The 14,577-nt window shown below is 41.3% G+C and overlaps 1 protein-coding gene across 14 annotated transcripts in view; it reads left to right on the forward strand.

The window, feature by feature from the left end:
- LOC116947873 (protein TANC2-like) overlaps positions 1-14,577 on the forward strand; it is a 130,738-nt gene that overhangs the window by 21,686 nt on the left and 94,475 nt on the right. The gene's annotated exons all lie outside the window — the stretch shown is intronic.

Raw genomic sequence — 14,577 nt, forward strand, 5'->3', positions numbered from 1 at the left:
AGAGAACAACCATTTTCATAACCCTTGCGCGACACATGTTACATACTCTTTGGTTCTTTCGGTAAATTCACGTAGGTATAAAATCATATTAATCACGACGTTTCGATCGCAACACAAGCGGTCGTCCTCAGGCAGAAAAAATATAATCCAACAATGGAACTGCTGAAGCAGCGAGAGAGCAGTTACAATGTTATATATGTGGCGATGGGCAAGCAAGCGGGGTCTGAGCTGGAAAGGAATTCCATCCACGGACGAAAGCACGTCAATTGTGTTAATGGGGGAGATTAGGGAAAGAGGGATTAGGGAGGTAGAATAGCATGAATGAGCTTCCGTCGCCGCATAACAGTATCATGCCCGCATATGCGCACAACAGCAGTGTTAATGAGAGATAAGCACCATGAGAGTGCAATCCAAAGGACGTGAACATGAGAGTGCAATCCAAAGGGCATGTGAGCCTGAGAGGTGCAATCTAAAGGACATGTGAGCATGAGAGTGCAATCCAAAGGACATGTGAGCATGAGAGTGAAATCCAAAGGACATGTGAGATCTAAGAGAGAGGCATAGAGAGAGACACACACAGAGAGTCGGAAATAAAAAGCTGACATAGGCAGGTAGAATGGAAACATCACAGTCAGTTAAGACTTTACTTGGTTAATACCGTCCTTCCAATGATTGCTCAGTTTGTACCAATGTTCTCGGTTGAAGTTGTGTCTCTGAAGGTAGCCGGTAGGTTTGCAGAGTACCTTTGTCTTGGAAAAATCAATTTCGTGTGAGCCCACAGCGTTAAAACAATGATCAGCTACGGCAGAGGTATTGGTCCTACCGTGTTTCAGAACGCGGTCCGAGACATGTCGTTTCGTTCCCCCAATGTAACTGCTGCTACAACCACAACTCAGTTTGTAGAGACCAGGGTATTGCATGTCAGGAATCACATCCTTTATGGACGTAGGGTGGATATCTGCGGGGCGGGGGGGGGCGCCGCGTATGTGCTGTCTCTGCCGTCGTTTTTCTTGCCTGCCCTGTGCGATGAGAGTCACGGTTGTTGTGTTGTCGGTTCGCGGGGGGCGTCGCGGTTGTGATGTGTAATTGCGCGCCGACGTGCTCGGAGGGAGCAGGTGTTGGGTTGTGGATGCGCGGGGTGTATCGCGGTTATGCTTTGGATTATTTTTTTTGTGGTGTGGTTTAAGGGTTTTGATGTTAATTGTTTTTTTACCCTTTTATTTGGCAACAAAACTGACACCTTTTTTAGAAGGAGTCATGTTTGCATTGACCACAATACTTGTGGTCGGAATGCAAACAAAAAAAGGTGTCAGGTTTGTTGCCAGATAAAAGGGTAAAAAAACAATTATCATATTTCGCTACTGGCAAAGGAGGTTCCAATGGTGGATTTTGATGTTCTTCAGTTGTGGGAGTTGCTCTGCCTGTCCACCCAGTTGCATTGTTGTGTATCAGCCGGGACGGCTGTTTTTTTTAAACAAGGGGGGGGGGGGGGTGATGTAGTGTAATAGCGCTGGCTGGTGGACAGCAACGGCAACTGCGGTGGACAGATAGTACACACGCCGGTGAGGGCGTGCACGGTGTGTGGGCAGAGGGGAGGAACTAGGGTAAGGGTCACGGAAGACCCGTCTGGAGGCCGCTGGACCTGCTAGCGGGTTAGAGAAAGGAGCCAAGGTCAGGGCGGAGCGAGGTCACGCTGGGGACATAAAAGGAGCCAAGAGCGGGGGCCCGAGGCTGCCGGTTCTGGGAATGGACTCATCTCGTCGTCGCTGTCGTCTCGTCGCCATCGTCACTAAACATCTCCGCTACATATTGCACTATGAAGGATAGTAGTTGGCTATGTCAGTCAGCGCCGTCAGTGTTAGACAGCTAGTGTTATGTACAGGCTAGGCTGAGCGATTGTTAAGAGAGTGCGGACGAGACCGTGAAAGGTGTTAATAAAGAAAGTGCCTCCTAGAAACTCTATCTCTAAATCGTTGACACTACACATGTGCTCAATGTTACCAATGTTAGTCCACGTATATCAAACATTAAATGAATAATCTATATACAGGGTGTTTTAAAAAGTTGGACCAAATTTCAAAGCAGTATATTTCACGATGGCAAGATGTTACAATTACACAAAAAAATACAAACGGTTTAATGAGTTATCAAGTTTTATTACCCATTTATAATGCTCTATGTGCCCTCCACCTGCTGTACGGACAACATCGAGACGATAGTTGAATTTGTCCCAAACGACTCTCTTACGTTTTCCTGAGGTGCGTCGTCACCCTGTGCTCTTCCCCTTACATAAATAGCCTGTTTCCTCAAGTTGTCGGTACCAACGACGAATGCTTTTAGACATTGGTGGATCAATGCCAAAACACGCCATTGAAACGCATGCTGCACCGCAATTATGGATTCAGACTTGCTGAACTGCAGAACGCAAAATGCCTTGTGTTGCGGGGTCACCATCTTGCGAATGACTGAGGCTAGGGGCTGTTTTATTCTCTGGGAGAGGCATCTAGCGGTAATCATTTGAAACCCTATGCCCCGCTCTTTTAAGTAGTAAGAGTTTAATTCATGGACGGTTCGTGGTTGCAAAGATATAGCGATTTAAAATCGGGCCTATTTTTTTAAAACACCCTGTATATTGAAGGGAAATTTGTGAATGTCTTTTCTAAATATTTAGCATACTTCCCGACATACAACAAACTTGAAATTTGGCATGTGGGTAGCTTCCAGACTGTACACAATGCAAATAGTATAAAATAGACTTTTGTATTTTTTTGGGGGGGGGGGGCGCAATAATGCATATATTTTGCACGGCAAGTGAGCGGTGACGTCACATCTGTGATGTCACCCGCATGCGACAGCGTCATGAAGTGTGCCTGCTGACGTCACCCCCCCCCAACCCTCCGTGGAGGCCGTGTATTAATCCCAAGACAAGAATCCAAGTCCCGGGCGAAGCCGGGTAGTAAAGCTAGTTAGATATACTGTATAACGTTATGGTACAGTGAGGGGAAAAAAGTATTTCATCCCCTGCTGATTTTGTAAGTTTGCCCACTGACAAAGAAATGATCAGTCTATAATTTTAATGGTAGGTTTATTTGAACAGTGAGAGACAGAATAACAAAAAAATCCAGAAAAACGCATGTCAAAAATGTTATAAATTGATTTGCATTTTAATGAGGGAAATAAGTATTTGACCCCTCTGCAAAACATGACTTAGTACTTGGTGGCAAAACCCTTGTTGGCAATCACAGAGGTCAGACGTTTCTTGTAGTTGGCCACCAGGTTTGCACACATCTCAGGAGGGATTTTGTCCCACTCCTCTTTGCAGATCTTCTTCAAGTGATTAATGTTTCGAGGCTGACGTTTGGCAACTAACCTTCAGCTCCCTCCACATATTTTCTATGGGATTAAGGTCTGGAGACTGGCTAGGCTACTTCAGGACCTTAATGTGCTTCTTGAGCAACTCCTTTGTTGCCTTGGCCATGTGTTTTGGGTCATGGTCATGCTGGAATACCCATCCACGACCCATTTTCAATGCCCTGGCTGAGGGAAGGAGGTTCTCACCCAAGATTTGATGGTACATGGCCCCGTCCATCGTCCCTTTGATGCGGTGAAGTTGTCCTGTCCCCTTAGCAGAAAAACACCCCCAAAGCATAATGTTTCCACCTCCATGTTTGACGGTGGGGATGGTGTTCTTGGGGTCATAGGCAGCATTCCTCCTCCTCCAAAAAACGGTGAGTTGAGTTGATGCTAAAGAGCTCCATTTTGGTCTCATCTGACCACAACACTTTCACCCAGTTGTCCTCTGAATCATTCAGATGTTCATTGGCAAACTTCAGACGGGCATGTAGATGTGCTTTCTTGGGCAGGAGGACCTTGCGGGCGCTGCAGGATTTCAGTCCTTCAGGGCGTAGTTTTACCAATTATTTTCTTGGTGACTATGGTCCCAGCTGCCTTGAGATCATTGACAAGATCGTCCCGTGTAGTTCTGGGCTGATTCCTCACCGTTCTCATGATCATTGCAACTCCACTAGGTGAGATCTTGCATGGAGCCTCAGGCCGAGGGAGATTGAGTTTTTTTTGTGTTTCTTCCATTTGCGAATATTCGCACCAACTGTTGTCACCTTCTCACCAAGCTGCTTGGCAATGGTCTTGTAGCCCATTCCAGCCTTGTGTAGGTCTACAATCTTGTCCCTGACATCCTTGGAGAGCTCTTTGGTCTTGGCCATGGTGGAGAGTTTGGAATCTGATTGATTGATTGCTTCTGTGGGCAGGTGTCTTTTATACAGGTAACAAGCTGAGATTAGGAGCACTCCCTTTAAGAGTGTGCTCCTAATCTCAGCTCGTTACCTGTATAAAAGACACCTGGGAGCCAGAAATCTTTCCGATTGAGAGGGGGTCAAATACTTATTTCCCTCATTAAAATGCAAATCAATTTATAACATAACAATTTTTTGTTATTATTCTGTCTTTCACTGTTCAAATAAACCTACCATTAAAAGTATAGACTGATTATTTCATTGTTAGTGGGCAAACGTACAAAATCAGCAGGGGATCAAATACTTTTTTCCCTCACTGTATACTGCTATTAGGCTATCTTTGTATAACTGCCACATTTAAATTAGAATACGTGTATTCCTTAGCTTCACGAACGTTGCTGGAAATGATTACTGGTATCTCAATGCATTGCAATATCTTTACAGACAAAAATCTGACATCTGCAAGAAGTCAATCATCCAATTATCATATAACCCACTGTGTCATATTAATATGCAGTGCATTTTGGTGGAATTATAGTTTGTTCTTGTAGGAAACGTTGACAGAGCTCTGAAGTAGCTTGTGGCTCAATTAATCATTAAAATATGTAAATGATGAGAAAACCCATCTCAGAAAATTTAATGTAGGCCAAACCAGTGGACTTATTGACATTCTTGTGCTTACACGTAGAGTGATTTTAGGTGGTTCTCTCATTTTGGTATTTGGTAATAAACAGCAGAGGTAGGGTTAATGTATGTTGCCTTACATTATAATGCAATGGGGATGTGCAGATCTATATGCATAGCCACAGCAATACAAATCAATATATTTGTCATTGGCCTTAGCTCTGTTGCTAGCTTGGAGAAGCATCCCGAAGGCTCAAGTAATGGATTCTCAACTGGTGACTGCTATATTTGACATAGTATTTAAAACTTCAAACAAGCTAAGGTTAAGATGAAAGATATTTTAAACCACCATTTTCATCATTTTTTTTACATATATACAGTACTGTACTCTATTCGTCTCAGATGTATTTGTTCATTGTTTTTTTTGTATTTCCTATTTGTTTTAGGTTGATGCTGTGTTTCTACACACATTGCAATTAGCCACATTCACCTGCATTTTAATGTTATGTTGAGATGTTCTTGTTTTCTCGGAAGCTAAAAACTTCAATATAAAATCTATAAACAAGAATGTTATGCAAAAATAGAACCGGGCAATGTCGTCATCAGCCACTGCTATTCTCATTTATTCAGTGGAAACAATTGGTCTGGCAGATAGATGGTGGTATTTTTTGTTGATGATTTATCTTATACAGTATGTAGTGATCAACAACTTTCAGATTATAAATGTATATTTTCCTTACCTTGGTCATTATAAAACTCTTCATCCTAACTCTGAAATAACTGGTCGATCACTAACAAGAAGAATGCATCAAACTGTATATTGCAAATGCTGCATAATCATATACAAAACAGAGAATGCTTTCAGCTCACTATTAGAGCAACGTAAAAATACTGCATATTATTTAAAAAAAAACTTTGCATCCAATACAAATAACAATGTGGATTGCCCTGGTCATTCCAGTTGGTAGCAGATGGAAACACTTAGGTAATCCAAAGCTTCATTGCTCATTCTGCATCTTGACATTAAAAATCTGCAATCACTGGCAAGGACGTATGCCCCACCACACAGGCACACTGTACTGTGTTGTGCTCTGGCCTGAGGCTGTGGATTTTAATAAGCTGAGTGGAGGATATCGCTTTTGTTCCTTTACAATGCAGAGGAAAACTCTGTGCCGTGTTGGTGGGCTGGTGTGCTGTGAACTGGTGCTGAAAGCTTTGTGCCCTGTACATTTGCGATGAACATAAAGCCTCCGGAACGTATTGTTAATGCTGTGTAAGTGCTGAATTAAATCTATCACGTTTGAAGTTGGAGTGTAGTTTCCAAATGTATTACACAGTAAAAGTCATCTTTATTCAGTACTGTATTGACTTTTCACTTTTCTGACACTGAAATGAAAGGACATGCATGTTTTTGCTTTCTGATGCTGCGGTTCAGTACAAATCAACCCACCCCCAAACTTTTTGTTATATACGGTTGAGGAAGTGGATTGCCAATTCGGTTTCCTTTTGGAGGAAACCTCATGTGCTCTTCGGAAGAATAGCAGCTTTTTTCGGACTGACGAGGTCACAAGTCATGTGAATCCCCAGGGAGAGATAGGTCAGGGAGGGATGGGTCAGGGTTCCTGGTGTTTATTATGTGTGGGGGTTGAGTATTGCCGGAGTGTTGATCCAAGGATGTGGACTTTCTGTGATATTGATGTTTAATTAAAACCAAATTAGGGGACTGCAGTAATATTGGCAGTTATGCACAAGCCAAACGATCTCATCACATTTACAGTTCTCATTGACTGCTGCCTTACAACAGAAACAAAAATACAGCTAAAGATTGTCAACAACATCCTTTGTTTAGACCGTTTCCAACATCCTATTATAGCCTGTAAATATATGCACAGCGCTTTGAAATGCACCACGGCATGAAGGCCTCCGAACGCCCTGTCGGTCATGGATGTTTTTTTAACCTCACTGTACTTCACTAGGCTGGTCAGTGTAGTGAAGAGAGACCACCTAGGACTATATATGGGTATCCCTGATTGTCATCCGTGATGGGGTGTTGAAGTCTGGTAGCTGAGTTTAAAGGGCAGCGTGATAACTACTGTGCCACTGCTCACCTATCATGAAGCCTTTAAAAAATATTTGATTTGTGCGTATGGCACCACTGCTAACACAGTAACTTACATGTTTGTTTCATTTCAACACAGTTACTGTGCTGTTGCGTTTATGTTCCGAGTGTGGGGTCCTCGGTGTGTTTTGCGTGGAGCAGAGGTTGTCTGTGTGCCAGCGTGCAGCGTATAGGACTGTTCCATTGACCACTAAATATTGTGTGCGGTCACAGCCACATCTTCTGTGGCCACAGCAATTGTAGTGAACTGACTTTGAAAGGTTTTTTTTTAAATAAATTATTTCAATGATAGCTCAAAAAAATCTTCGTAGCAAGTGGGGTGCAATGGATTTCATTAGTGTGCTGGGTTATAAAGCTGGTAACCAGAGTTAAATTCCTGGCCACGGCTGACATCATTGGCAACTGATATAAAACTGGTGCTTGCCTCTCCCTCCCCCCTTCAACCTTCACTAACTAGCATGGTATGTCAAAAAACATGACTGCCATGATTTGGGGAGGCTTTCATCCATTGGTGGTTTGAGAATTGCTGGAATGTATATTATTTGTAGCAGATGGAATGTATATTATTTGTAGCAGATCTGAGTTTACCAAAATGTAAGATCCATTTTAAGTAATAATTTAAAGTTAAAAATTATTTTTATGAGTGACTAATTCCATCTTAACAGTTGTGACATTTAATGCGTTACTACATGCAGGACCATTTTCTATCAATGCATGTGTCCTGATGTAATATAATCTAAAATGCAATATGATTCCAATGACTGTGGCTGTAAATATATAAATAAATGCCCATTTATTTAGATCTATATAATTTTTAGATCAGCACGATTAAATGGAGGAAATGTCAACATTTTTCACTCATCCCGACCGAATTGAATTCATAGATATATGTGCTAGAGCTACAAAATAATAATCTGGGCTCAACCACGGAGATGAGGTCACTGAAATTCCTATCCCTGTACGTGCCCGCGCACTCAAACGAGCCCGTTGCGCCTTTGCAGTGTCATTTTGCAACACAAGTGCGCATTTTGGCCTTGAGGGTGGGGGCCCCAAGCATTGAGACCCCATTTTTAAAATGTACCTCCTTCTGCAGGTAGGAAGCTGCCAGAGTGTAATCATTACCACACTGTACTTACAATCCAGAGGTCGCTGGTTCGATTTCCCAGCGAGGCAGTTGAAACAATTGGCACATTTCTTGTAATCCCCTCCACCCAATAGATGAAAATTTAATACACCACAATCGATCGGCCGGTCACGTGTGGTGGGGTCAATTGGGGGGGGAGGCTCCCATCTCATCCAAGTCACGTGTCCAGTGTGGAAGAGTAGGCCAAACGTTTCCTCTACTGGGGTTATCTAGAGCTCCCTCTTAACTGGAGACCTTTCCCCCAGCAGTAGCATGAGCAATATATTTCAACGTTGTATTCTCAGATAGTGCTACTACCTCTTTCCTCAACTCATCAGCAATTGTGGATATCTGGAAGGGCCCAAAATGGGGTTGCATGGTCGTGTTGTGCCAATGTAGAAATATCTTTATTGAGCTACCCGAGAGATTTTTTTGTGATACATTTTTTTTTGTCAAATTGTAAAAAGATAATGTAAATCGTTTATGCGCACCATGTATTCTTCGTAACCAATTCAATGTTTATGGCCCTTTTAAAACATGTTTTGCACAAAAGAAATATTAACAAATATTTAGCTATATTTTTGTGCCAAAAGTTACGAATGCAGCATTAGTGCAAACAACACAGATATTTCGGCATGGTAAAATAGTATATTATATATGCATGATTACATATTTTGTTTATCATAATTGGCTGTATTGACATGTGCTGTTATTAGGTGTTTGTGTGCATGCACATTGAAATCAATTATAGTTGCATGTCTTCATGTAAAGACCTAAAACTAAAATGAGTAAACCTATTTCAATCTGTCAAGCAGTAATTTATTTTGTTGAGGTGAGAACACAATTGATATTGATTGGTCCTGATTTATGTGTTAGATATATGTTAATGTTTGTTAGAAAAATTAACAAATTAGTACTATATACCACGGATTTGGCTGTTCTTCCACTGAAATTTTGCTTAAAATAAATTTCAACAACATGTAAACCAGGCAAGGCCTCTTGAAATGTGGACCTGAGTTTCTATAATTTCATTGTGGGAGATATTGCTTTGTTCAAATTTTGTTGATGTAAATTTTCAATCGTTAAAAAAGTTTCCGAACAGAAATGTGCAAATTACTGCAAAAAAGATGCATGCTTGTGATGACACTGAGACAGAAAGTGGGAGCAATGAAGCAGAGAACATAAACAAGTAAAAAATAATATTTTGGCTGGAATGATGGCTGGTGGGCAAAAATAACTACTCAGTGACAAACGAAGGAGGGAAAGGGCACAATATTGTCAACTACGGAGATGGAGCGACGAGGTCGGCTTGTGTCCAGGTCCTGAGCATCACAAGGTCATGAAGGATTGCAAGTGACTTGGAGAGGCCTTCATCCTGCAGTGGATTTATAATGACAAGATGATGATTGAGTCACAGAAAAAGCATAGAATTTGCTTAAATTTACAATAAAAAAGGAACTGTATTTTAATATATATTTGTACATTACAATTAGCAGCTCAATTACACAATAGGAAACAATACTTATCTATTTTCAAGTATGATGTTAGGTTTTTCCCCTTTTTTCTAGCAACAAAACAGGTGTTAAGATGTTAAAACAACAAATTGAAATCTTTTACAAGGAATCATGTCTGCATTAAATACAACGCTTGTGGTCAGAATGCAAACAAAAAACATACTCTGATAATATATGCATTTTTCTTTGGTTCTTACGGTAAAGTCACGTAGATAGAAAATAATAACAAGGTAAAAAACCACGACGTTTCGATCAAACCACAAGCGATCGTCCTCAGGTGAACAAATACAGCTGGCGGACCGTTGAGAGAAATATAGGGAGATGCAGAGCCACTGCAACCAAAGGTTATATATGCTTGGAGTAGGCGGGGCTAGAGATGGAACTTGTAAGTAAATGCAAGATCGCAGAGCTAGGAATACCTCGGTTAACTATGTCTGTACTAACCACAACACTTGTGGTCAGAATGCAAACAAAAATAAGGCGATCGGTATTACCTTGGTGTCATGGCATCTCTTCAGAGAAGTGAGATACTCGATCAGATGAGCCCTCCTGTCTTGGAGTCTGTTAAAAGATCTAATGGTTGTGTGGAAACCCTCCCCGTAGAGGCGGTTAAATCTTGACTTAAAGCTTTCGTGACTGCAGGAATTCATATTATTTGGTTATTTCAGTAAAGTCACGTAGATAGAAAATAATAAAAAGGTAACAAAAACCATGACGTTTCGATCGCAACACAAAACATTGTTAATATATGCATTGTCCTTGAAACTTATTGGTCCACACCAGACAGCTTTCTTTTGAGCCTCGTCTCAAATGGTGTTAAACCAGAGGGCGCCAAAAGGTGTACAGCCCAACGACAATGCACTATCAGAGTAATGAGAGCTCGGGTGAGCATCTACATCATGGGACCTCCTTTGCCAGTACCTAAATATGATAATAGGTTTTTCACGTTTTTTTCTGGCAACAAAACAGGTGTCAAGATGTTAAAACACCAAACTGATGCATTTATCTCTGAATGTCCTTCCATGAAATACTGTGATTTTTTTTGTCAGATATGACAATTGAACATGGATATAGCCTATACTAACAACAATTCTTTAAAACGCCAATTCTTTAAAACGCCTTGTGTAATGTGTTTTTTTGTGTGTTAGATCGCGTAAACATATAAGTATCGTTAAACCCACCACACCCGACACAGCCAATTAGTAAGGTTTGTCACGTAAACAGAACATGCCAATTCGTTACTAGTACAGCACACCAGTGTGTTAGAGAGCAAAGCCACAACATTTACAATCTGAGTACAACGTTTCGCCAGCAATTTTACAACTAGCTTCATCAGGCGACAGCGAGATTTGTGGAGAATTCTATTTCATTCCTTAAATACCCATCATGAGTTCCATCAAATTGTTGAGAACTATGTTTTCCGTGAGCTTTTATGAATTAGATTTTAAAAAAAAACTACATTTAGAGGCAGCTCTGATGCGTTCACGGGTTGTACCACGTGTTGGCCAGTGATAGAGGACTCACTGATGCATTTTAAATTCAGTATATTAATTAATATAGCAGCAAGGTTGATTGCGCGTATTGCAGGCAGTTTTTACCCAGCTATAATCCACGACATGATTGCTGTTGATTAATTAAGCTGCCCGAGCTGCCAAATGGCCTTTTGTGCCATACAGTGGTCATAGACCTGATTCATTACCGATTGGCTCAATGTAGCATGATTTAATAGTAGCTACATTTCACAACAGGAAATTTAAGTGTACGCTTCAACAGGGGGGCTAAAATGTAAAAATATATATAATTAACACTTTTTCAAGACTATTGAATGATTGACAGAATGTACTTGACTGCAAGAACAAACTATTATAAATGACATCTGCTGCTATGCGCTGCTCTGACTTTAAAGCTAATTTATTTCGCTATTTAATTCTATCATGCAATGCTTGAAAGATTTGTTTTATTATTTTGTGAATGTGTTGTTCACTATTTAAACAAATTGCAGTCGAATGTAATATAGAGATGTCATCTAAATGAGGGGGAATAAACACAATTTTCTTGAGTTAAATGTTTTTTCTCTTTCATTATTACATATACTGTATTTTAGATAATTTCTCACTACTTTAGCATCACACTCATAATTCTGATTGAATTATATTCAGGTTAACAACCAAAACGTTAAAGTCCATTGCACGGCCGTAATTGTGAATAACCATGAGTTCTTCATAATTTTGCGATGTAATAAATGCACTCAACGCACGGCTAAAAATTCAGCGCCCCGTTGCTATGTTTTGCACAAGGCCAGCTTTTGTATGCAGATTTTTATCATTGCCACAGCAAGCATACTGAACAGAAACAGTTGCCACTAATTCTTAAGTTAATCAAATATTTAGTCATAATAAAGGTTTTTGGATTAGATCGCGGAATTATAAATGTGTCGTAACCCTCCACCACCCGACACAGCCAGTATGGTTTGTTACGTAAACAAAACGCGCTAATTAGTTATTACTTCAGCCCACCGGTGTGCTGGAGAGTAAATCACCAACATTTACCATTTGAGTACGTTTCGCTTGTAATTACATCCAGCATCATTGGGCGATTTACCAGAATAGTAAACCAATACAACTGCTTCCTGTCTTCAATTGAGCAATATGCCGTCTTCACTGTGAACCGATCAGGTGCAGAGAGCTGAGGGGGGGGGGTAATACTGGTAGGAACGAAGTTGTAAACTGAGTGTACCAGCCTGCAATAGATTAATGTGTCCGTCCGTCCGTCCCCTTTCAATACTTTTGCTGTTGGGTGTAAAATCAGCAATAGACAGCGCAGAGACTTGTCCTACCAGCCCACCCTGCAGGGACCTGTTTATATAACAATAGATTGTAAATCATAGTTGATTAGCAAATGTTGCCTTCACAAGGAATACAATTGTAAGGTGTATTACTACTGGTAGGAACCTCCTGGTTACACCAGCCCACAGGGGATTATTGTGTCCGTCCGTCGTGGATCCAAAAATGGGAGGGGTGGGGCTGGGTGGGGAGGGGCTGGGTGGGGCTGGGTGGGGAGGGGAAGGTGGGGAGGGGCTGGGTGGGGAGGGTGGGGAGGGAGGGGCTGGGTGGGGAGGGTGGGAAGGGGAGGGTGGGGAGGGGTTGGGTGGGGAGGGTGGGGAGGGGCTGGGTGGGGAGGGAGGGGCTGGGTGGGGAGGGGAGGGTGGGGAGTGGCTGGGTGGGGAGGGTGGGGCTGGGTGGGGAGGGTCTGGGTGGGGAGGGTCTGGGTGGGGAGGGGCTGGTCACCCCGTGGTGCCCTTATAAAACTCAACGTTTAACCTACTCATGCCGGCTTGTGCCCGCCCTCACAGTCGGGCATATTTGCGGAATACACCACGCCGCCGTTGACCCTGGCCATTGACCGAGCAATCCAACGTTCCTACCAGCTCCCTCCACAGGAATGTGTTTAATAATATGCTTCCAGGCCGCACTTAAGCCTGTAGCTGTCAGAGCGGTTAAAATTATTTGTATTTCTCTCAATTTCAATAGATTATCGAATTAGTCTGGGCCAACATTATCAAAATAAATTGTTTGTTTGTTGGCAAGCATGTTCTGCAACTGCCGACAGTTGTGTTTGTATTTAATATTTCTTTGGTGTTCTTTTAGTCTTACGCTAATGTTACGTCCCGTCTGGCCAATATAGCATTTACCACACGAGCAATTAATCCGATACACACCTTTATTGCTAACTTTGGCAATTCATCTTTAGTACAAGATACTAGTTTTTTAATTGTGTGTACTGTGCCAAATCTTGCTCTGATTTTTTGTGTTTCCAAAACTCTAGCAAGGTTGTCATTTACTCCCGCATTATATATGGTATTTTAATTATTTTAATAACATGAGCGCTTTCAGCAGTATTGCTGTTCGATCTTGGTTTGGCATTCAGTGCTCTGTTAATTTGAGCATTATTGTAGCCATTTAATTGTATACTTAAGCGATCTAACCCAAAAACGTTTATTATGAACTAGCATTTTGCCCCGAGGATGGAAGCTGTAATATTTACGAAAAATTTTAGCAGAGTAAATTTAATGGCAGTGAATCTTGGACAAAAGAATGCCATCAAACACTACACTGCATTTCACTGTAGCACTATTAATGGCAGTTATGCTTGCACATACTATGTCATAAAACACCTCACTCATGTCACTGTAGCACTGCATTTAACTTACCTTCAATTAGTTCAAAATCATTGTTTGATACTTTCTTTTCTTCTGCTTTCGCTCGCTGGGGTTGTAATCAATTTGAATTCGATACAATGTCTGGAAAATCATGGAGAAATGTATATATTTTATAAAAAATTTAGAAGCAAATAGCTTACCTTTTGCTTCAAGTGCTGAAATAAATAAAGACACCAAATACACTTTGTTGCTGCGTTGAATTATTTATTTGATTAACTTTCAAGAAAGAAACGTTTAATTTAAAGCAAATTTACGTAAGAAAATGTTCTTGCTTATGATAGTCATGACCGGGGGGGGGGGGGGGGGGGGGCTTCTTGCAGTGACGTCACATATGGATGTAGCACTGTGCTGCGTAGATTATATTTTTACCGTCACTTTCTGTAAAGAAACGCCATATTTGAAGCGACTTTGCGAAAAAATATGTATTTCCGCTCGACCTTCCGCGTGAGTGTAAAAATCCACCCGCTCATGATTCTTTTATTATTGAGGGGGTGGGGGGTGCGGCACGTGGAGTGACGTCACGCGCTTTACACATTTCTGGGCTATTATAGTAGTAATAATATTGGTCGCGAAAGCATACGTGTTAAAATATTTAGTGTTGGTGATAACCCATCATTTTTCTTATGTTTGTTTGTATATTGTAAACTGCCAGCTGCCTGAGAGCCTATATTATTCCCAATAAGTGAAATACATACAGGTTCAAAAGCATTATTTTAGAGCATATA

Source organism: Petromyzon marinus, chromosome 2, assembly GCF_048934315.1.
Source record: "Petromyzon marinus isolate PM22_M1 ecotype Great Lakes invasive population chromosome 2, UKy_Petmar_22M1.pri1.0, whole genome shotgun sequence".
Classification (NCBI taxonomy): domain Eukaryota; kingdom Metazoa; phylum Chordata; class Hyperoartia; order Petromyzontiformes; family Petromyzontidae; genus Petromyzon; species Petromyzon marinus.